At 39.4% G+C, this 23,428-nt stretch overlaps 1 protein-coding gene across 4 annotated transcripts in view; it reads left to right on the top strand.

Moving 5' to 3' along the window:
• LOC139125370 (uncharacterized) overlaps positions 1–23,428 on the top strand; it is a 38,949-nt gene that overhangs the window by 1,471 nt on the left and 14,050 nt on the right. Inside the window, exon 1 of one of the 4 annotated variants that reach the window (XM_070691464.1) lies at positions 13,589–13,824. The exons of 1 other annotated variant lie outside the window; for it this stretch is intronic. The gene's annotated coding sequence lies outside the window, so the exon portion shown is untranslated. Of the gene's footprint in view, positions 1–13,588; positions 13,825–14,416; positions 14,692–16,623; positions 16,838–23,428 lie in introns of those variants that run through there. 2 more of the 4 variants (XM_070691462.1, XM_070691461.1) reach the window with 2 other exon arrangements.

The following is a 23,428-nucleotide window of genomic DNA, read 5'->3' on the forward strand; positions in this document are numbered from 1 at the left end:
GCACTGAAACATTTTATCTCGATCGCTTACGATGAGAAAAACGAAGTCTATTTTGGAACAGCTTTTCTCCGAGTCCTTCATGGCACCATACTGGTATAAATGAGCTGTGAGTACGCCGAAAATCCGCGGGGATTAAGGCGTATTTGCCGGCAGATTAAGGTGGGGATTATCGCGGGATTTAGCGGTATTAGGTTTAACGGACTTGACTGTATCTGTCGGACGATATCACTATGTATTTGCTGAGAGCAATCGTTTTCCATTGGATTTTTCTTATTATTATTAAGGTGATAATAAATCACGCACAGCAATTCATGTTCAAAGAGTTCAAACGAATGGACGTCAAGACTACGTGTATTTGGCGGGGCGAGTATAAGTTGGTCTTGGTTGATCTCGCCTTATTGAGACTTACCGACAGTCGGGCATGTTCACCAGCTGCTAAAATGCCCGCCAAGTACCATTCCGAACCGTCACTAAACACACAACAATACAGGTTTACCATTTTTCAGTCGGGTCTGTGGCGTGCCTCAAATCCTGACAGCGGCAAAACAACTTGAAACCGGCTGTCCGGGTGCTAACGAGAAAAGGAACGCGGAATTGCTTTTTCCTGACCTCTGACCCACTGTGAGGTGTAATTTTTCACAAATACAGAGTAAAGTGGGAAAATCAAAGCCCCCTTTATCGCCATGAAAGTTTGTCAATTAGTACAGCTCTCGACATGGCGCTGACCGTCTCACTTTTTTACTGTTTCAAAAGTGGTTTCTACTTTCCGTAGTCACGTGAGGGAAGAGCAAACGAGTGGTTGGCAAACGTATGACATTGCAGATTGAAAACACGTACGAGTGGTGCCTTGTTCGGTGTTTAAACAGAAAACAGAGCTGAAATGCTCGACATTTGCTCCCTGTGACAGTGATCGAATAATCTGTTATGTTTGATTTGCTGTTTGCCTACAAGAGGTCGTGTTATATTCCGTTTGTCGCAGCGTGGACTCAGACAAGATTTGGTCGTCATGCGATAGGCAAACGAGACCTTATTTGATGTGATAATACTTTCACCTTTTCTGTTCTAGAAACAGTTGCGTTCAAGTTCTCCCAACAAAGCGCCACCAGTTCAAACTTTGCGTAATTAGTTTTGTTGTGTTTGTATAACACAGTTTTTTTGTTCTGCGTTATCCGTAACAGGTTGGGAGCTGCTCAAAACCGCCTGTGCGTCACTAGATGAATTTAAGGCCGACGAAGAACATATATATAACATATACATCACATGCTGAACAAAATGGCCGTGTTTACAGAGCTAATACTTTTCAATAGCCTTTTTAAATCAAAACAAAGAAAAATAAGTCTTCCAGATTAAGAGCCACTGACCCTTTAAAGTACGTTCGGATACCAAGTATTCGTCTCGAAGACGACGAAAGTTTTAACGACATGCTGAACCGGATGTTGTCGTTGACTAATTATTGTTCGAACTAAAATTCAATTGCTGACGATAAGATCAGGCAGTACATATGCAAGCTATATTGTACAGCAGGCATTTTTCATGATTTTTAAAAATAGAACAAGGAACTGTATGTTACAAAACGAACAAAATTACACCATAGTACGAAAAGCGACAGAACTTTTCATAATGACTATAACCAAGCCAACTTGTCAAACTCATTTCTGTTTCAATATTTACCATTTAAAAAAGACATGCATGCAATTTCCTGAAACGTTACACCACGAGTTGGAGCTGAGGAAAGTTTAAACCCTGTCCACTGTAATGATAAAATGTTAGGGAGTGCGTTACACATCTGAGCTCTATGCAAGCCGGACGTTAGCCATTGTCCCGTCAAGCTGTGTTCGATCTCTCATACTAACATCCCTCATGTCAGAATTCATCCTTTGTGAAACTTTGGAAAGTCGAATAAGGATAGAAATCCAGAATACAATATCCATGGAAAAAGCACTGCCATTGGCGACATTTTATCTTCTCTCTCACAAAACGTCGATGTTTAGGTTGCGACATGACAGAATATGCAGCCCAACTTTGGCTTTAATATCAGTGTGTGAGTAGACAAGCCATCATTTATATCATTTTTCATTCAACTGATAATTGATGATTCAAAAAGTTTGATAAAACAAAATGCTTACTAAACCCTTTGCTGCCTTGATTGTAATATTATCGAATTATCGAAACACTTGTTAAGGGACATCATTTGCCAGCCTGGGATAAATAGTTGCTTTCCATTGACACCGTTGATCTTTCATGATGTACACTTGGCATATTTGCGTGGATAATTTCTCTTATGTACATGTTCAGAGGCAAGGTTAAAAGATTGAAATCATGGTCACCGTTTCTCACGACCCGATGATATTTGCCAATCTCCTCCCTCCCTCCCTCCCTCTCTCTCTCTCTCTCTCTGTTAAACCAGGTCACTTTATTTAGCTATTTTAAATTGTTGCCCCGAATGTAAAATGACCCCTCAGGACACTTACGAAACGTCTAGCAACCCAAACTCCTTAATCAAACGTCGATTTTGTAAATCCCACTGGATTACATGTGGCTCCATTGTTTATATCGCTAAGATCCGTGGCGTGTATTTAATAGCAATTTTCCCATCACACGGCCTCATTTCTGTCTCCCCAGCGCTGTTAAATAAGAAATGTAAACTAAAAACGTGTTGAATGGTCACACCAATCAATCAATTTGTAAAATACTGGGGCTTTGTATATAACACCGATACTTTGTGAGGTTCACTCACTGCAGGCCCTGCGTTTGTAACAGGTAGGTGTCAACTTAAAAGCAGCTTTCCTTTCGTCTAAAGGGTGACATTTTCTCCATGTTTGCTGACGTATTCGAGCGCAGAGAAGATTTTACGATCAAATTTTAGGCTTTGAGATGTGAAGTCTACAAGATTAATATGGCGTAATCGAATGCTGCATGCTAATGTGTATAGGGTATGTATGTATGTATGTATGTATGTATGTATGTATGTATGTATGTATGTATGTATGTATGTATGTATGTATGTATGTATGTATGTATGTATGTATGTATGTATGTATGTATGTATGTATGTATGTATGTATGTATGTATGTATGTATGTATGTATGTATGTATGTATGTATGTATGTATGTATGTATGTATGTATGTATGTATGTATGTATGTATGTATGTATGTATGTATGTATGTATGTATGTATGTATGTATTATTATGTGCGTGCGTGCATGCATGCATGTGTGTACATCTCATTACGCTGCATTATTCTACTAAATCGTAAAAACTTCACATCGACCATGTAAAACATACTTTACAAACCATGCAATCGATGGAGGAGGGTTGATGAAAGGTAGGGTGAACTCAACACCTGGTAGAAAAGGGGGACAGGTACAGCGTTTTGTCAAAGGCTGTGAATTGTAATGATGTGTTGCTATTGATAGCATAATGTGTCTGGCCTGTTCTGAGAGTGTTTGCGTACTTGTTTTTTTTCTTTGGTTGGCAGACAATCGAGAAAGATTACCCATAATTATGTCACGCACACGTCCCTAACACGATATGTCAAAGCGATCGTGTGAGAAAAGACGAAATCATTCATCACCTTTTTTGACTATTTGGTGATCCAATATAGCCTCGGGTCGCAGCGTACAATTCAATTGACATTGCAGATGACGAACTGCTGTATCGCCTTGGCCCTTCAAGGTACGCGGTTCACATCGAGTCGCACACGGTACCGATCTAACCCCTACCGCTCTTGATTTCTCGTTCTTGAAGTCTTTACTGTATGACTTTGAATGGCAGCTGGTTTCTCGATGGAGGTAAAGGCAGTGAGAGGGGTCAGTGCCTGCTCTGCCAGTGTCGTCGTTTGTTGAATCTTGTTTGTGGAGTGGCCGTGAAGGAGTTCTAATCCACAAAGTATACATCTCCTAGCTTTGTTCTCGTCACTGGTCGACAAAGAAAATGACCCGAAAAGCGGATTAAGGAGTGTACCTGAAGTTGTTTACTTCCTGCATAGACCTCGTTTCTCGAGGGTCTATGCTTCCTGTAAGAACAAAAAAAAATTGATATTGAAGTTCAACCACACCCGCCTGGCAATTTGCCTATTGGTCACTATGTATGGTGAATGCATACAGTACATATTTCCTACTCAGATATGTCCCCTGCTTTCTCTTCACTGTGTCCATGCATCTTTCCCCCGTCCACCCATCCACCCACCTATCCTCATCTATCTATCTATCTATCTATCTATCTATCTATCTATCTATCTATCTATCTATCTATCTATCTATCTATCTATCTATCTATCTATCTATCTATCTATCTATCTATCTATCTATCTATCTATCTATCTATCTATCTATCTATCTATCTATCTATCTATCTACCTACCGACCTACCTACCTACTTACCTACCTACCTACCTATCTACCTACTTACCTACCTACCGATCTACTGACCTACCTACATTTCTACCTACCTATATACCTACCTACGTACCTACATACATACCTACCTACCTACCTACCTACCTACCTACCTACATGCATGCATGCATGCATACGTACATACATACATACATACATACATACATACATACATACATACATACATACATACATACATACATACATACATACATACATACATACATACATACATACATACATACATACATACATACATACATACATACATACATACATACATACATACATACATACATACATACATACATACATACATACATACATACATACATACATACATACATACATACATACATACATACATACATACATACATACATACATACATACATACATACTTTCCTACCTACCTACCTACCTACCTACCTACTACCTACCTACCTACCTACATATACCTACCGACCTACCCACTTACTACCGACCTACATACTATAACATAAACAGACATATGAACAGATATTTGTTGAATTGATGAATTACTAGATCGACTGGACTATTGATGTGAAATGGATCGGCTTCAAATATGTCAGTCCTTACTTTTGTCTATATTTAGATTGGTATGTGAAGCTGGTTGGAGGAAAACTTCACGCTTTTGTTAACTTTGTTTACGCTCGTAAGGTGTGTCATGTGTCGTTTTACGCATTGTTTGTAATAATTACACCTGAGTCAGTGTGTGAAACTCTGAAATGTTCAGTCAAACTTCGTTCCGTACGATTGGTTTCCCAGCTATGATCGATCGGCCAGGCTGATCAGCCACTTAGGTGACCAACAAGAAGAAGTTGGTTCGATCAAGGCATATGACCCGATTTCAATCATTCAAAACTGGGGAACATTTGTCTGTAAGAGCGGCCTAGAATTAGCGTCATCAGCAACAGTGAGGGACTGTTCTCAGCAATAGTGCATTTGATATCCCCACTGGGAATACTACTAACAACATTCTTGGATGTTGAAGTTTTGTAGCAAGCACGTAACAAATTTAGATTTTAAAACTTCCAATAGTAATCTGAATACAGTAGAGTTTCTGCGGTGTTATCTCTTTGTGTGTTGGTGTTGTTTGCTTCCTGACGAAGCTCTCGCGAAAGTGTCAATGGAAGACTTGAATCGGATGGACACAAAGCATTTTGTTGAGTGCAATAACAGCTCTGCAGAAATCATTATTTTGCTTATTACAGGAGAGTACAATACCCTCAGCGGTTTCACACCGCCCGCGGTGACCTCAACACCCAATTAAACAATTGCAACCCCGTGACGTGACCACTTTTGAAACTCCGGAGCGAATTCTCTGCTCACAGAAGCTGTGATCAATGGTACGGATCCGTTAAAGCAGTGCTTTGCGGCATTTCCTTGCGGCGCAGATTAAAACCCCAAACTGTCGTTATCCGAGTCGGCAAGTTTATGTCATTTCCCTCACATCACCTGTTCTCAATAGACTGTATTACCGCACAGCGCCGGTTCTCGTATCTATCGCTAAAAATATTCAGACTGGGGCTATGCCAAAGGCGATGTAACGTTCAATATTGAATAGGAAAGAAGTCAAGTAGTGCTGCGGTTGGCAATGCGATGACGTGTCTTACCACAAAGACATTGTCACCGCTGAGAGAGAAACGACCATTGATACACTACTAGTACCTACAGGAGCGTAACGACATCAAACGTCAAAAGCAGGAATAGGGAATTTGACAGAAGGAAAGTCATTGAAGTTTAGTTGAACTTGAAAACGATTCAACGGGGTTACGAAAACTATGCGATTTGTACAAGACTTGCCATTCTTGTGAAACCATCCTTAAGAGCATCTTCAAAATTAATGGCGGTTAAAAAAGTGGCTACCCTGGCCGCCTTTCATTATGAATGCGAGCACTTAACATTATATTTTGAAGAGAGCCTGTGACCTTTGAAACAACAACCATTAAAATATTTGAAATCTCAACAACGCTAATTTCCTTGTTGCCACGCAATACAAGGAATCCGGTTTTAAGGGCGAATTCAAGTTGATGTTTCTCTCAGGTTATTAAAAAGCTGGAGCCTTGAAAAAAATCATTGAAAAATTATTCCGTTGTCGACAAATGTTAAGTTTTTCAGTTGACTACTGACCGAGTTCTAGATTTGAAATAAGGCTCTAAGTGCGCTATCCTTTACAAGTGGGAGATAAAAGCAAATCTAAAACGCAAGCCATTTTTCTCGTGACGTAAACAATGCATTGTAAACGTGGAAGGAGGTAATCAGTGCGGACAACAATACATAGAGATCCTGAGAATAATCATAAACAAGTATTAACCGGGTGCGCAAATCCTTCCAATTCGGCTTTGATTAAGGGTTGAACAGAAATTAAAACTACTCTAAGCGATAAGACAACAATAGATTCGCTGTAAACAATGCCTAGTAAACCAACATTCAAAAAGTCAACTTGAGAACTTTACGTGAGTTAAAAAATTTAACTTTTGTCAACTTGTACCGAACATCTTAGAATACGTATGACATAAAGCAGTGTAAAAACAAATAGGTCTCTAAACAGATATGACATAAAATGATTACTCTACTCGCAAGCTATATGATCGAAAATATCAAACCGATTTCGTATGTATATTAAAACATATTTAAGAACCCGTCAAGGTAGGTCAATGCACAATTTTAATGGTTGTGTGATCAACAGCGTGTCCTCGACACCACGCCACAATTCAAGGCCTAATCCCTGACCCTTCACGAACCTGTCACCTACTAAAGCACTTTTCAAAAAGTCGAATCCCGGACTACAATTCACTGATGGTAGGTATAATTAACTTTATCTAACGCGAGGAATTATTTTGAAGTGGTTAAGGCCTATTTATGGTGAAGGTAGCAGAGGTCAACTGGGGACAAATGAGTTGGCTTTACCGCTGGCTCAATCACTCCAGTGGGTGTGGACGGACAGCACACCATATCGTCACGTAGAAAGCTAGTTTGTTTTCATCCTTTTTGAATGATACCCTGGTGTCACTGGAGTGTTTGTCTTGAAATTATCCTCATTCATTATTGGCGAGGATTGGTTTGTTTTATTCTCGTTTTGATCGATTGTATCTGGATTGACCTTTGACACATATTTCTTTGATTGACATCTTTCACACGTTGTCGTAGTTCACGCAACATTTATCAGGACACTTGTGCAGTAAGTTAAACCCAGCCTGATGTATCATCTTTCAACTGACACGGTTTGTGGACGCAGCCGCTTTCCCTGACCAAGGCGACGAGGCAATGCAAAGAATGCCAATATAGTAGTGTGCGGATTTATGTTATACAACAATACATGTAAGTACACGTTGAGTGATGTTGCCAAATCCAGCCTCTGGGTTTATAAGACACAGCAATCGAAAGCTATACTTCCATATTATAATGCAAATCAATTTCAGTACTGGAAAATATGTATCGCAAACTACACCTAATACTTAGGGACCGAGCACAATTAACAGCAGGGGGGGCCGGAAGAGAAAATGGGGGGGCCACGAAAAAAAATGAGTGTTCTTGGGGTGGGCCATGAAAATTCCAAGGAAGGTAAGGGGTGGGCCACCAAAATTTTTTACACCATGACAGACAGAGAATATTTTTCAGCATTTTTGTTCCTTGTTGAAGCTGGAGTTCCTTGTTAAACTTCTTGTAGCGTGATGAAATACCAAGTCTTGAACCTCACAATGCAGTTGTTCTGTGTAAAATCAGCAATATTATGATTAAAATAGCACAACACAATACTGACAAGTATATTCCCTTACAAAACTGAACTGCCTATTAGCCAGTCCACATAACTGTGTGGAACAGGTGGCATGGCTATTTGAGGGAAAATAGGCAGTCCATAGCAGCCCAACCTGCCACATGCCAGTATTGGAAATACGACATGTTAAAATTTGAACATTCATCACAAGCTATGCATGTGAAATCAGGCTCAGCCATGTGAAGTAACCATTCATTAGCAGTCCTATTGAATTCATGATAGAAGGGAAGATTGTCAATGGATTGAATGGTAGCTTACACATGTGGCAGTAAAAATTTAGACATGCATTAATAAACTCCAAGGACTGACTTGTTTGTCAATTCTCATGTTTTCATATCCCTATTGTCTATTTAATTTAAATAAATTAGGCAGCACTCATGTGTAGAGTTGTTTTTACTTGAGTTAAGTTTTTCAGGTGAAATTACTCATGTTTGCACAATAGAAATGTCACATGGGTCACATGCACTGGTTACCAGTTAAATTGTTCTCAGACTTAAATATTTAGTGGATACAGAAGCAACGGTTTGCCATTTTAAAGTGACAGTGTAAAGCTGTAAGTTTTTGATTTTGTTAATATTTTTGTTATGTATTACTTTATTGGTTCACAAATTTAAGTTGAATTAGCTCGTTGATATTATCAATACAACCAACATACACTTTGTGTGCATGTATATTATAAAAGTCCACGTGTTATTGTGTTCAATTAAAGTTTAGTCCAGACCAAAATGTGTTTACCAACAATAACAATGCTGACTTTACATAATACAGGTTGTGAACACTGGACATTTGAACGTGTTTTAGAAAATAGAATAACATTTGCAATACTGGCTAACATGATTTTGAAAAGAGAGAAAAACCTGTAGTCGATGTACGAAGAACAAAATTTCTGCCAAAATTATGAAGTTACAGACTATCCCTTAAATATAGTTAGAATTAATTTAATTCATCTCCATTCAAAAAAAAGAGACCAGGATTTTCAGTATAAACCAATGAATATGACAAGAGGGAGTAATGCAGATGGCTGCGAACGTCTGTGAGTAGTAAATTAAATCAGATAAATCAGCACAGATCAAATTTTAAACATCGTTTATTTTTATTTTCAAAATGTGAAATAATTAACACATGTTCACCGCTAAATATTCAATATGATCGGAACCTGCATTCTAAGAAAGGTACTCACATGGTTGGATCTGTCAATAAATTTTGTCAGATCATCACACAACGACGAACACACTTGCGACGGTTCTGCATCTGCCATTGTAAAACTTTCGCGATCACAACTTACATAAAACTTAATGGAAACGCGGTACAGGTACTGTTCATCCCCAAACCGTTCAAAAATCGAGCCGGATCGACTAACGGTTCTGACGATGTATGATGTCTTGACTTTGGAAAGCGAAAGAGTTGCGTTTCCGAGAGTGGACGGCACGCAACAGGTATGAACGTAAGGGTCCCGTAAATGAGTATGCTGGAATTTAACAAGGCTGATCAGTATTGCAACGGGGTTCACTTAGTGTGCTGGACTTCCGTATTTTAACTGATCTCTTCATATAAAGTCATTTTTTGCTTATTAGAAAAATCTAAAAGAACAGTTTACGCGTACTTGAAATGTCAAAATTTTGCGACGGTCACGACCCTTGACCTTTCGAATTTGACCAATGCTTTGTGTTCCCACGCAATCGTTATCGGACACATTATACATTGCATCTCTCAAATGAGATAGCGCATAGTTTTTTCAAGTAACGGCTGTTCAAATCTTCAGCTAATCTTACGAATTATGGCTGATTTCTCAGTCATTTCTTCCCCCAGTGACGACACATTTTTAGTCAAAACAGCAAGTGAGTTAGGTCTATGTATGTTTCGGTGGCATGAAGGTATATTTCCCCGCGACATTGTTGGATGCAGTGACCGAGATAGCAAGTCGCAGTGGACGATAATTTTCCATTGATCCGGTAAGTATGTGAAATGCATATTTATAAAGGGCAATTACGAAATTAGTATGCCTTATAGAGAGGCTTTTCTCTGCACATCGATGTTTCCCTGGGAAGCTTGGCTTTGTATATGGCCCGACATTTTTAACCTGAGCTTGAGGGCCAGTGGCAACAACTAGTCAAGTCAATACAACGTACACAAGCCCAATACATTTCTAGATATGTTACACTTTTAATGTGTTAATTTTGCACTCGCAAAGATGTATGTAAAAAATTCCTCTATGTGTATGTAACAAATCACACACATGTTCTGAAACTTTTTGTAAAGTTGTTGTCTTAATAAATGTTGCTAAGTTCATTCTCTTCTTTCTGTTTCATTTGTGGCATATCAGCCAAGGCCCAAGAAAAATTCGGCAAGAATAATCATGACCTACCTAAAGAAGTCTTCAATATCAAATTTCAAAACAAAATAGGACATGAAAGACGAGACTTGGCCAGAGCTAAATGAACTCTTTTAAAAACTAATCTTTGACTAAATCACTTTTCACTGTGTCTATGAAATTTGTTGAAGCCAAAAATTTATTAAATTGGTCATCAGACTTACAGATATATTTTGTGCTTTTATTTTGAACGTTTGGAAAGGTGAGTCTGCTTGTGTTTGCTGTGATCAGGTGAGTCTGAGTTGCTTTTAACTCTGTTTGGCCTGTCTTAGTTTTAGGCCAAATATGGTTAAATTACATCTCTAACCAATTGTATCATATAATACATGTACACTAAAAGAGCCTGTGTAAAAAGTACTTGATTTCACTGGAATTTGATTTCACTTATTTGATATTGCTTACACCTTGCAAACATGCAAATGTAACAATGTTTACCAAATTCGTAACAGCAACATCAATAAAAGTAAAATCTGGTGTCAAATCAGTACTTTTCATGGTGCTCTTTTTCTGCCAGGATGACCCTGTCATTCATATGTGCATTCAAAATAACCATTCGTTCACATACATGTGAACAGTTCAAAATAAGCATTCGTTATTCAAAATAACCATTCGTTCACATTTATGTGAATGGCTAGCTGAAATGAATGTGTACTGCTTAACTGCCTATTCCCTATGCACATACAGTTAGCCATGCCAACTAGCCATGTGAATGCTAATTTCACATGGTACTGACAGGCATTCCTGTTCTATAAGCTAGCTGTAGGTGTTACAAGTAGTAAAGCTTGAACATATGTTATTTTGTTTATTATTTATATATTTATTTGTTTATTATTTATTTCAAGAATGCAAGAATGTTGTTTTCACTAAAGCATATATTAAAAGTTATAAGGATTACCGTATATATATGTGTACAACTTTGTACCTATGTAATCTTTCTTTTTTTTGGGGGGGGGCCACAAAAATTTTGTTGCCGGTGATGGGGGGGGGGCCACTAAAATTTTTGCTGGTGTTAGGGGGGGCCTGTAAAAAATTTTTGCACCACATATTTTCTCTTCCAGCCCCCCCCCTGCCGTTAATTGTGCTCGTTCCCTTACATATACTTGTCTGAAACACAAGTATTTGACACATTTCAACATATTGTAAGAGGCAAACCTGTCACTGATAACATAACAAGACAGTAAGACAAATAACCACTGTCCCTCTGCGTCGTAACATTTGCGACATTGATTTATACTGCTTGAATAGGAGGCCTATGACGTTGTCATGGTTACTTGAAACTAATGTCCAATATGGATGGGGGTTGATTATCCGTGTTCGTACAATAACAATTAATATATCTCTCCAAAGGACGGTGGAATGATATCAGATTTTGAGAAATAAATCTTTTGAAAACGAAACATTTAATATCTAAATAACCATTGACTACCTACCGTCTATGAGCGACTTCGTAAAGTAGTGTAGAGACACCAGCTTCAGAAGAGGAAAAACGGCCCCGCCCATTTTGGATATTAGTTTCAAGTAACCATGGCAACGCAATTGGTCTCCTATGCAAACGGGATCAATAAATGTCACAAATGTCACGGTGACGACCTAGAGGGACAGTAGTATTTGTCTTACTATCGTGTAATTTTTATGAGTGATTATCGATAGATTTACCTTTATTTCTTCCCGTGTTTTATTAAATAGTGTTAGCTGTAGCTTTTAGTTTTGTTGGGGTTTTCAACTGCCTTTTTAACGATTTTATTTTTTGCAAAAGCAAGTAATGTGTTATCTAGTCACCATAATGTGTTCTTTAATAAAACATTAGGGAAACGAAAAAACAGAAAGGAAAGAGAAGAAGAAGAAATGAAAGAACAGACAGGAAAAACGGTATACTTGCATAACAGTGAGCAAGAAAACAAAAACAAATTAATTACCACCGGAAAAAAAACAGTGTAACAATTGGATAATCAACGGCGAAATAACAAACGGGCGTCCTCGGTAAACGTCTTTTCAACGTGGCACTCCAGGTTAACGATATGCGGGTAAAGCCGTAATTTATTTCCCGATTTGCAAATCAAATTAACGGTAACAAACAAGGTTAATAATAATCCGTTAATGGCGCCATCTAGGGTAATAATAGGTTTTCTAATTGCATTTCTTTACCATGCTTAGGTCTAGCTTACATTCCCTGATAAGATTGTAATAGTACAATACATGATAGCGTGTTAAATTTGATTAGCTGTGAACTTTATGGCGCTCTTGGAGGTGATCCAATTTCTACAAGCTGTAGTGTCCTGGATGCGGTCAAGTTGATTTCCATATCTTGTCGATGAGGGCGTAATTTTATTGCCTCGTCTCAGTCAGGAAGCTCAGCTCACGGCTGGCCCGCGGCCGATAAGAATATGGAATGGCAGAATTATGGAATTAATTGCAGCACATTACGGCAAATACCGTAACCATGCGGTAGCGGTACAAGAGATAGTGGACACAAACCTTTTGATGTACACTTATAGGGTGTTTTAATGGTCTTGCAGGTACACTGGGTCCCTAACTCTTATAAAGACCCTCCAGCTCACTTTAGAGTGTTCAAAACGCTATCTTGTCCTATAAATCCCAGTCTTGCCAAACAGTGTCTTTCCCATAAATAGTGTCTTTCCTACAATATCCTTCAATTTTCATATATTCCACGCTCTGATCGTCATTATTTGTGGAAATTTCCAGCATCAGTCGAGTGAGGAATGGATGATCTGCACATCCATGGCACAGGTATTCGTGAAATGTCATGGATGAATAAACTTACCAACAATGAAGGTAGCAATGAATATTTCATAAGTCACTGTGCTCGCATCGTCCCCTGCTGTGACCGAAATGGAAAATATTCAAATGACAATTTCCATGCTTTTCAGGTGAACCGTGTCAAATTTGCGGGGCGACAAAAGGTTTCGGTGGACCTCACAAAAACAATCATGTATTTCGTTATACGGTGATTCATTCACGCGGTTGTGCCGCGACTCCGTGGCAAGCCGGTCTGTATCAGTGCAGTTGCCAAACACTTGCACAAGTACGGGGGCCGCCAGTTTAACGCAGCACATGCTGGGGTCCTTTCCCCCAGTCACGTCCAATTTTTGCTCTGATTGACATGCAATATGTTCGGATATCCACGATCCCATCAACAAAGCGACAGTGTAAGCTAACAGCGGATTACTCTAAAGCTAGCACTCGACTTCAAAAGTCGATGACGTTTGTACAAGGATCACATAACCCTGAGGTAATATACAGATTCCGTCACTCGATACGCTGTGGTCGGATAAATTTACAAATACTCGTCCTTCAAAAGCATACATTCTTGTGTCTCTATACTTATTTTCTTAGGTTTACTAAACCGGAATTAATTTAGCCCATCTAGCCGTCGTTACCCAGAGATTTGTAAATAGCTTAGTATTTCTTGCAGGGTTTTGGAGTTCCCATGAAAGGGAAGGGCGGATATGTTTTCGTCGTGTTTGCATTTTGTGTCGGTTCATTTCGAAATCGTGGAATTTTTATGGTTGCGTGTGTGTAAATCTAATCAGCGCTATCGGTTGCACTTAATCTCAACAAATTTGTGCACCTGCCTGAGCTGTCTAAAAGACGCCCTATCGAGTCATGTGGCTGCCTAGCTAGGTTGAATAAAGTACCAACATTGTTCGGTGTGATTGTTCTACCGGTTCATTTAATTTGAGATCACCATGATATTATGAAGCGTAGAGATAATGGTAACACAGTTTATATTCAATGCTGCACCTTCGTGGACGAGTAATCCATACATCCGCTCTGCATTTACCCGCCATTTCACAGTTATACGCCCGTCGAAACACAGTAACCGTGCTTCGTTCAGTGCTACTAGTGCTATTGGAGGACACCTTATCAGTGTTATGAACTTTTCGAGTTGTCGACAGCCTGAGTGATTGCCACAGGGAAATGTTATATCGCCTGGTCAGAAAATGTGATAAAGGAACAACAAACAGCGATGCAAGCTGGTAAATCGTGGAAATAGCCACACACACGTCTGCAATCCATGGTAAAATTTCGACCAGAAGGCAAAGCTTATTTCTCTCCCACGGTCACAGTTTGAAACCCACCGGCAGTTCATGCACTTGTAAGTATTTCTGAAATTGTTTCTGCACTTCAAGTCCCTTAAATTTCCTCAAAAGTTAGCAAAGGACGTTTTCTCCCTCGCTTTACATGATACAGTAAGGAGTAGAGTTCTGGTTTCTTTCTGCTTAGAGATGGCAACTGTCACGAAACTGTTTCAATTTTGTTTATCTGTAATGCCGTGTAATCCTGTGTAAAACACCGCGTAAAAACCAACAAGGACAAAAGCAGCGAGGGCAGTGTAAAGACACATCGTGACTGACATTGACCAATTCACATTTATCATCATTTGGCCAGCTTATCTAAACTACTCCCTGAGGAGTTTACGGAGCAAGGGGACAGAATTTAAATTATTGCCAATGCAAGTCAGAACTGGAGTCCAGTATTGAACTGCAAGGATAAGTTTGAATGTTCGGCATGGTACATACAGATGTTGAAATAAAAGCCCCTGTGACTCCATGAATAAAATTATCTAATGAAAGGCTCACTCAGTGAGGTTGTATCTGGTGATGTTGGTTTACAGAAATGTTCAATAATGATATTATTGTTATCATTACATTGATTTGTTCCAAAACGTGACTTCATCCAACTTGTTACGTCGCAGTCGATTCCAGACAAGCAGACAATCCACGATTGTTGCAACTGACAGCCTGCGTCAAGTTACTTGAGTTTTGAATGATCCAACACGCACATTGTTCATCGGCCAGGTAAAGCAGATCAATCGGTCTGAAGTCAGGGAAGCAATCTGGCAATTGTCTGTCGCTTGCAAGGTTGCGTGGTGCTTTACACAAACTTTGTACATGATGAACAATGCTGATGTCGTGCTCAAATCGAATACGCCTCATTTGTCTCAGCTTGGCTTTTTCGCTGGTTTATTTGCAAACACAATGCGTTGCTCCGTGATGGAAGAACGTCGTTTCTATTTGCTATCTGGATAACCGCGTTGCAGCTACGGCATAGCAGATATTCTTTAGTCTCCACTTTGCTTGTAAGTGTGTATACCGAAGTGTTCTACGCATATGTTTGACTGTCTTATAGGCTCCATGTAGTGAGGTCTTTGGTCATTTTTACTTTTTTACGCTTTTGTCTCATTGTACTGGTGTTTTGGTCTCACTCTGACTTCTTGTGTCTGTCTGCCAATCTGTCTGTCTGTGTGTCTGTCTGACCGACGGTATCTTTCTTTCTCTTTCATCTAATATGAGCTGTCCGTCGTCTAGATTTGTATCATTTTACATTTGCCCTAAAACTTTTTTCTAATGAGTTGGAAATGTATTTTTCACTTTAGTGAAATAATGCTGTGCTTCGGGTTTTTTGTTACGTCTAACCATTATTTTAGATATTTGTGTAATATTGATAGCGTTTCAATCATCTTCTGACATTGTGATTTGAGGGGTTCACCGTCAGTCCATGCATCGTTTGATCTTCCTTAGCCCTCACCAGGATAATAAACGGTCCATCCCTTATCTACTCAATCCCTTTACCCCTACAGGTAGAACTATTTTTAAAATTGATGACTCCAAAGATGACTTAAATTGCTTCTGTCAAAGATAAAGTTTATACTGAAGTCAGTGCTGTTCGAGGCCAGGATTAGCTAAACTGTATATTATCGTTCTGTCCGGCTGACATAGGGAATTAACATCCACACATCCATACAACGCATGTGAAAGAAATCAGCTTTAGAAAACAGTGACGTTTGGGAAATCATTCAATATTGATAAGAAAGAACCATTTCTCAATTATTTTGACATAGTATCCGTGTATGTACGTTCTCTCTCTCTCTCTCTCTCTCTCTCTCTCTCTCTCTCTCTCTCTCTCTCTCTCTCTCTCTCTCTCAAATTCAAAACAGAAATAACCTTGAGATCCTGATTTGTTGATTTCACGATGACATCATTCGCATCAATGTGTTTGTTTGTTTACAGTGATTTGTTTATTCGTTTATTCTACAATTAACACACATACAGTGCACGTGTAACGCTCCTTGCTATTATGCCGTTGTTTGAACTCGGACGGCGGATGTTGGCACACCTAACTTGCTGTAATCCCCCTTTGCTTGAGAGACGCGTTTATTAGAGCAGCCGCCCTTTGGCAGACAAACATGTGAAGTACGCAAGGCCCGAGAGAGCGACGGACAAGAAAATTTGATATTTTCGGTAGGTGTCGTTTTATTCTAATGTGACAAATTTAAACCTATACCAGACCGCGGCGGAAGCAAACGGTGTAAAACGTCTGCGTGCCGAACTGGTTTAGATTGATGTTATAATTAAGGCGTATTTTGGTGAAAGAAGTATGAGCGTCGCTGTGGCATACGTCTGATGATCGCTTGCAGTCAGAGTTTTATATCGACGGGCTTACTGCCAATGGCAGACGGCTTCTGAGATTTGACCCAGCTTCGCGCCTTGTTCTCCATTTCCGTCGCCGACATTTTGTAACACTTTCGTGTTACGGTGTGCGTCGATTACGGTGGCGTCATCTGTGCAGGTCTCTCAGTTATAACAGTCACAATGTAGAAATTTGCCAGGGGTCGTCTGTTTAACTTCTTCGCCGACACCTCTCTAGCTATTGTCCCTGTGTAAATATTCAATATAACCTCTTTGGTCAGCCATCCCCATTGACCGTTCACAATCCACTGTTTGCCTTCAAACAATCGTGTTTGCGCAGACTTTGTCAGAGTGTTCGTTTGCCAACCACTTGCCGGTCAGAAAACCCGATTAAGTGGTTTGCTCGAGTTTTAACTTTTCCGTCCTTTCGAGGGGTTTTCTCGTCAGCGAGTACACGGAGCGTCACGCCTGCTGCGCCGACGATTGTTGAAACAATAAATTGAGCGAAATAATCTGCGCCTTCCGTCGTCAGCAAAATGGCAGTGAAACGCGATAAGAACAATACCCTTTCACTAATTAAACCTCATTAGCACTCATCGGAGACTCGCACGTCAACTTTCTCTTTCACCGAGAGCTGAATTATTCAAAATAGGTTGCGATTCTTTCGCTGTGTACAGTGAAGAATCCGTTTTATTGTCGGAAAATCGATGAACGTACTTCTCTTTTGCCGTGATGGAGGATGTGAAGTGCTCCGTTATGTACGGCTGAGTTGCTTCCAATACGCCATGATCAACCCTTGGGCCACGGGTTTTGACATGTTACGTAACAACTTGGCACAAGGTGTGCAATTTAGAAGACAAATGGTCAAAACTTACAGACCTTTTCCAAAAGAGCATACATAGCATTACTTTAAGATCCGCCGAGCCACTGAAAGCCTGACTCTAAAACATTTTCTTTCACAGTTTTAAATCCTTATCTTCTTTATAGACGTTAAATGCAACCACTTTAAGCTCGACTCTCTGATTGCACGAATAAAATGTCAGTGAAAGTGGATTTTGTTTAATTATTGCCGCCACTTTGACGTTTAGAAGCTCAACAATTGACTTGTATGTTCCGATTGTTTTTATTATTTTTGTCCCTCAAACAAAAGAACTTTGACCGTGAAAACCATGGCAACAATGACTGAGATTTCCAGGTAGTTATGCAAGCAATGTACACGTTGACTTTTTGCGAGATCGTGTGACTCGGCCGTGTGACGCATCACCGATGTTGTTTTGTAACTTCCGCACGGTTAGCATTTGAGCAGCGTTTATTCAGCAAAACCTGCTGTGGATTTACTTTGAGAGATGCATTTGGCCATCATCAGGGGAGCGTGATCGCTGTCCGTTGCCTTGACATCGTTCGTTTGTTGACTAGATATAGATAAAGATTTGTGAACCTGAGTTCCGGGCGAGGAAGAATGGCTGTGAGAATTCACAACAGTGCTGCAATTGTCGTGTGTATCAAACATCAAAATATGAGAATGAAGAACTCTTAACAAGGCAGGCAAAGATTGAGAGTATAACTGATTTTATCATTTCACTGAAAATCGTTTGTTTATATGCCTACGTTGTCGAACTGAGATACCTGTTACTTGAGCTGTACCCATTCAACGTGAGGCAATTGTCACACAGTGACCTGCCTACCTGTGTGAATGAGTGAATTTCATATATATATATATATATATATATATATATATATATATATATATATATATATATATATATATATATATATATATATATATATATATAGATATATAGATAGATAGATAGATAGATAGATAGATATACACACATATACATATATGTATGCATATATATACACATCATACATATATGTATATGTATATATACATACATACATATATGTATATGTGTGTATATCTATCTATCTATCTATTATATATATATATATATATATATATATATATATATATATATATATATATATATATATATATATATCACTTTAATTGAGACTGTTAAAAATGTGTATAGGACAATTAATTGCAAAGCAGACAGAAAGAAAAGGCAAAAACAATAACGAGACAAACAAACAAACACACATGATGTGTGTGATGTGTGTATATTTGCATCAATTTCTATCAGTCACGTTTATCTGTTTATATTGTATATATTTGTCTGTCTGTCTGTCTGCTGTCTATCTATTGTTATCTCGTCTATGTTTCTTCAGGTTGGTAGCAAAATAGATAAAGTAGCCTTAAAAGATATCTCTTTGTAAACTTGCAAGTTGAATTATACATTGATACATTGATTGATTCATAATGTGAAGTACCGTTGTTGTCTTGTTAAGCCAACAAGTAGATATGGCAAATTTTCTCAGCCCCGTAGTTTTGTCTAAAGTCGATAATTCCCAACGCCTCGCCTTGCAAATGTGATTTTAGTCTTTTCATTACGGTGTCATCAATACTGCCCTTGTTGTCTCTTCTCCTTTGTAGTATCACCATCGCGACGTTTACAGATAATTAGACTAGATGAAGTCATTGTATCAAAGACACTGCCAAGAATGCTCTGGCTGATCGATCAAATTAGAAAACACACCCACTTATAAATGTTTAATTATGTGACTTCGATTAAGTCTTAGGCGGGCAAAGTAAAGAAAGCTGCTGATTTACCGTTTTGTTCAATCATGGAGCTGACAGTGACACTGTTCGATAATCTCATCGACTTGGCACCATAGACAGTCCAAGGTATTAATGCCCTTTTCAATTTAATTAGCTCCTAAACAATGCAAGTATTATATTATTTTAATGAGCGAAAACTCAACGTAAAAATTGATTCTTGCAGCGTACGCTAGCCAAGAACAAACTCGTTTGGTGACTAAACTAGTGACATTCACAAGTGGCGGCCGGGGCGACCCTTGTTTAACCCTTCATCACAACTTATAGTATCGGTCGTTGGCTGCGGTTTAACACGAACTCAGGAAGCGCGCGCTTAACGGTGACGTCATGGTATTTCTATGATGTTTACACGCGTATATAGCGGTGGAATGGATTTGACGGGTTGTAACCCACGACATTTCAATCTTTTTACGCCCTTGTTTGGCGCGACCTCGCAACCCCAAAAGTCTCTTTATACGCATGAACATTATGTTTCCGGCGTGTGTGTGTTGGTAACCGCAGAAAGAGACAACAATCTGGCGATTGTACATGCTGGTTTTCAAATAGGACCTAAATCCACAAAGATCCCCTTTATTTTATTTCATTTCCTTTGGTCGATTGATCTCATTGGTGCACTCTGTGGTCATATAAAGACCTGCAGTGAATCGGTGTTTAAAAGAGAACCAGTCCGTGACAGTAAAGCGTTCAGCTGGACGACAACGTGTCTGCCATGCTGGTGTTGTTATTATCCGGTACCAATGACGTGGTCGCATACAACTTTCGAGAAGATCAACAGCATGGACAGTCCGTCCAAGATCTTTGCTTTCCAGTTCTGTCAAATCCAGAGCATTAGATTCGAAATCTTGTGACATTAAATTTAATGGCTGTATCAAGAAAAGATAGCGCACTTGTCATAAAACCGCCAACCGCGTGTTTCATTTTGTACCGCCGAGATAAAATATATGACCCGTCAATGAATGCTATGTTCGTACCACATAATACGTTGTTGATCTGCGTTACCCCGTCAACGCCCACTTGTGGCAAGAAAATTGTCTAATAACCCGGCTGTCATTCATTTAAGTGTATCGATGTTTACGAAGCACAGAGCACGCATACGATGGATATCACTCGATGTAACGTGGCATTTCAGCAATGCTGCTAGGACCGACTCACATATTTGATCAAACAGGTGGTCGGCCGTCAACTTTCAACCCCCTTTTTTGTCCAAACAACTGGTTCGTTCGCTTTCAATTCGTTCAAGTAATTCTGTGGCCTGGTGTTTACGATCTCTTCCAATTTTTAGTCTGAAGATAACGTGTTGATACTTCTGATGATGGACTTTCCTCACAGACAACACCTGTCTCATCGTTTCGTCATTTGTATTTTCGTATATTGTTGTTCTCCGTTAAATACAAATTTTAAGATTTTTCGCGTATTTATGGATATATTCCATATTGCTGTTCATGACGGGCCCAACCAAGATAGTTTTCTTTTTACCTTGAAAGAAGACTATTAAGGTAGTATTTACCTCGAAAATGAAAGACTTCAACTTTTGCTCAAACATTCCCCAAGGAATCTTTCAACCATTCTCTTTTAAAATCAAGAATAAAAATAGGGGGTCACCGTGCAAATTTTGGTACTAGAGAAACAAATAACCCAAGATTTACCAACATTTAAAATTCAAAATGGCCGCCATCCTGTGTTAACTCTATGGAGAAAAATAATATTTTTCGAATTTTGAAAAAACTAAGCCGGTAAAAAGTTTTCTTACACCAAGAGCTTGAAAATAAATCCCCACAAGTGGTATATCAGACAAGCATTGTGAAATCGTGAAGGTCAGAATATCTGTCCCCAAGGCGCGTTCTACATTAAGATAGACAAAATTGTTCTTCAACAAATTCTCGACTACTGGAACCTCTGGCGTCTGATCTGATCTTTATATACCGTCGCTGACTACACAACAGACCTTCGACAGTTAGTGTTGGCAAGAATACAAGTACCTAGTGTCCTTCCAATTGGCCTATTTACCAGGTTCATGACGTAAATATCGCTGAATATTCAAAAGCTTTTCAATTGCTTATGGTCATCCCATGTCCACTCCCAGCACTGAGTGTGTAAACATGGTCGTCCCCCATTGTCACAGTGCCTCTGTCATGTTTTCCTGTCCCCGTGGGAGCTCTGTATGTCAATATTATTTATTCTATGTACCTATCTCTATATCCAAATGACTCCTGACATCTCTGTCAGTCCTCTCCCATTGTCTCTTTCTGCCTCTGTCTCTCTCTTTCTGGTACAATTGTTGGTACACTGGTCCGTCGTCCTACCTGATGGCTTGTCGTCGACACGGTTAGAATAATCAAATCCAATCTCTCTTGCAGAATGTTTCCCTTTCATTGAAACACTGCAAGGTCAAATTTCCGCTCTGGACTTTGTGTTGGTTCACAAGTTATAACTCGCTTTGTATTTGTTCTTTTTTTTCAATGTATCCATAATTATTTTTATTCACGGACAACCGACGAGCAAACTGTAACGTGCCGAATCTCCCTTCTATATCTACAAAATAATGTGAAGCCATCTTTGTCCACACTACAAACTCCCCAATAACGTCTGTCGTGTTCTGTTCACTGCTGCTAATCGCATCGTTTGCACGTCAGTAAGAAAGCAATCTCTGACTCTATGTTAGAGTTTCTGGTTGGCTTTGCAACTGTCTGTTTTTGCTCTGTCTTCGGGGGGCGAGGGGCTGCCACTCTAATGTTGAGGATTATCGACATTCTAACACATCATGAATTAGCAATGATCTATTTCGTAGTCAAGTTTTTTCATCGAGAAGTCTGCATAAGTTGGTCATTCAGTATAGATGCAGATTCACGGGGAGAATTGTGAAGTAAGTTTCAGAAAGACCTAACCCAACTCATCTGTAGTCAACTGACGTACCGTCCCTGACCTTCCGTTAATGTCTGCGTCATACAATATCAAAAAGTTTTCTAAATATAGTCTGACATCTTTAATCCACTGGATATCGACCTGACCTCTGTTTAGTGACATGATGGATAAGAGATTAAATAACTGCTGTCGTAGGTACGTAGGTTTTAATTGGTTGGTTGTGCTCTGTCTTACCCGGTGTAAGACACAATAGTTTAATATTCCCATTGTGGGATGTGTATATTAGAGTATGTATTAGAATCATCTGTAACAAATTTAACAGCTTTTTTCTGTTCTCAGTATTTGCCTTGTAACCTAATCTGTTGATCGGTGAGGGGGTCTACATACACAGAATTTGTGTTGACCCCGCTGCTCAATGGGATTAGGAGAAAGGTTACGAGAGGTCAACGAGATTTCAGAAGTTGTACACACTTGGAATAGTAGACTCGGTCGATTTTTTTGTTGTATTGGCCATTTTTTTCAGCAACAGGATAGTGGCCGCTGTTGAGCTTAAGTCCCAGCTACAGTTGTGAAGGACGCCCGGCCGTTGCTCTGGTAACCACATGCCTCGCGGTCAGGTGGCACTTGAACGCCGTTTACCTGTCAGATAACATTGCTTGGGCATGAGTTGGTTGTCGTCTTCAGTATCGGCCATTATTTTGAGCGATGGCTAAACGTTGAGGGGTTATGTTTGTTTCTTTGCAATTTTCACATTTGGTATCGCTTCCTTCATTCATTTTACAACAGCGCCCGTTTGTCAGTTTGATGCGGGTGACCTTTTTACCGGTGTTCGGCCTTAGCATTCGCCACAAACACAACAAAGGGTGCATCAGTCGTGT

This window comes from Ptychodera flava (assembly GCF_041260155.1).
Source record: "Ptychodera flava strain L36383 chromosome 3 unlocalized genomic scaffold, AS_Pfla_20210202 Scaffold_25__1_contigs__length_14229661_pilon, whole genome shotgun sequence".
Lineage (NCBI taxonomy): Eukaryota > Metazoa > Hemichordata > Enteropneusta > Ptychoderidae > Ptychodera > Ptychodera flava.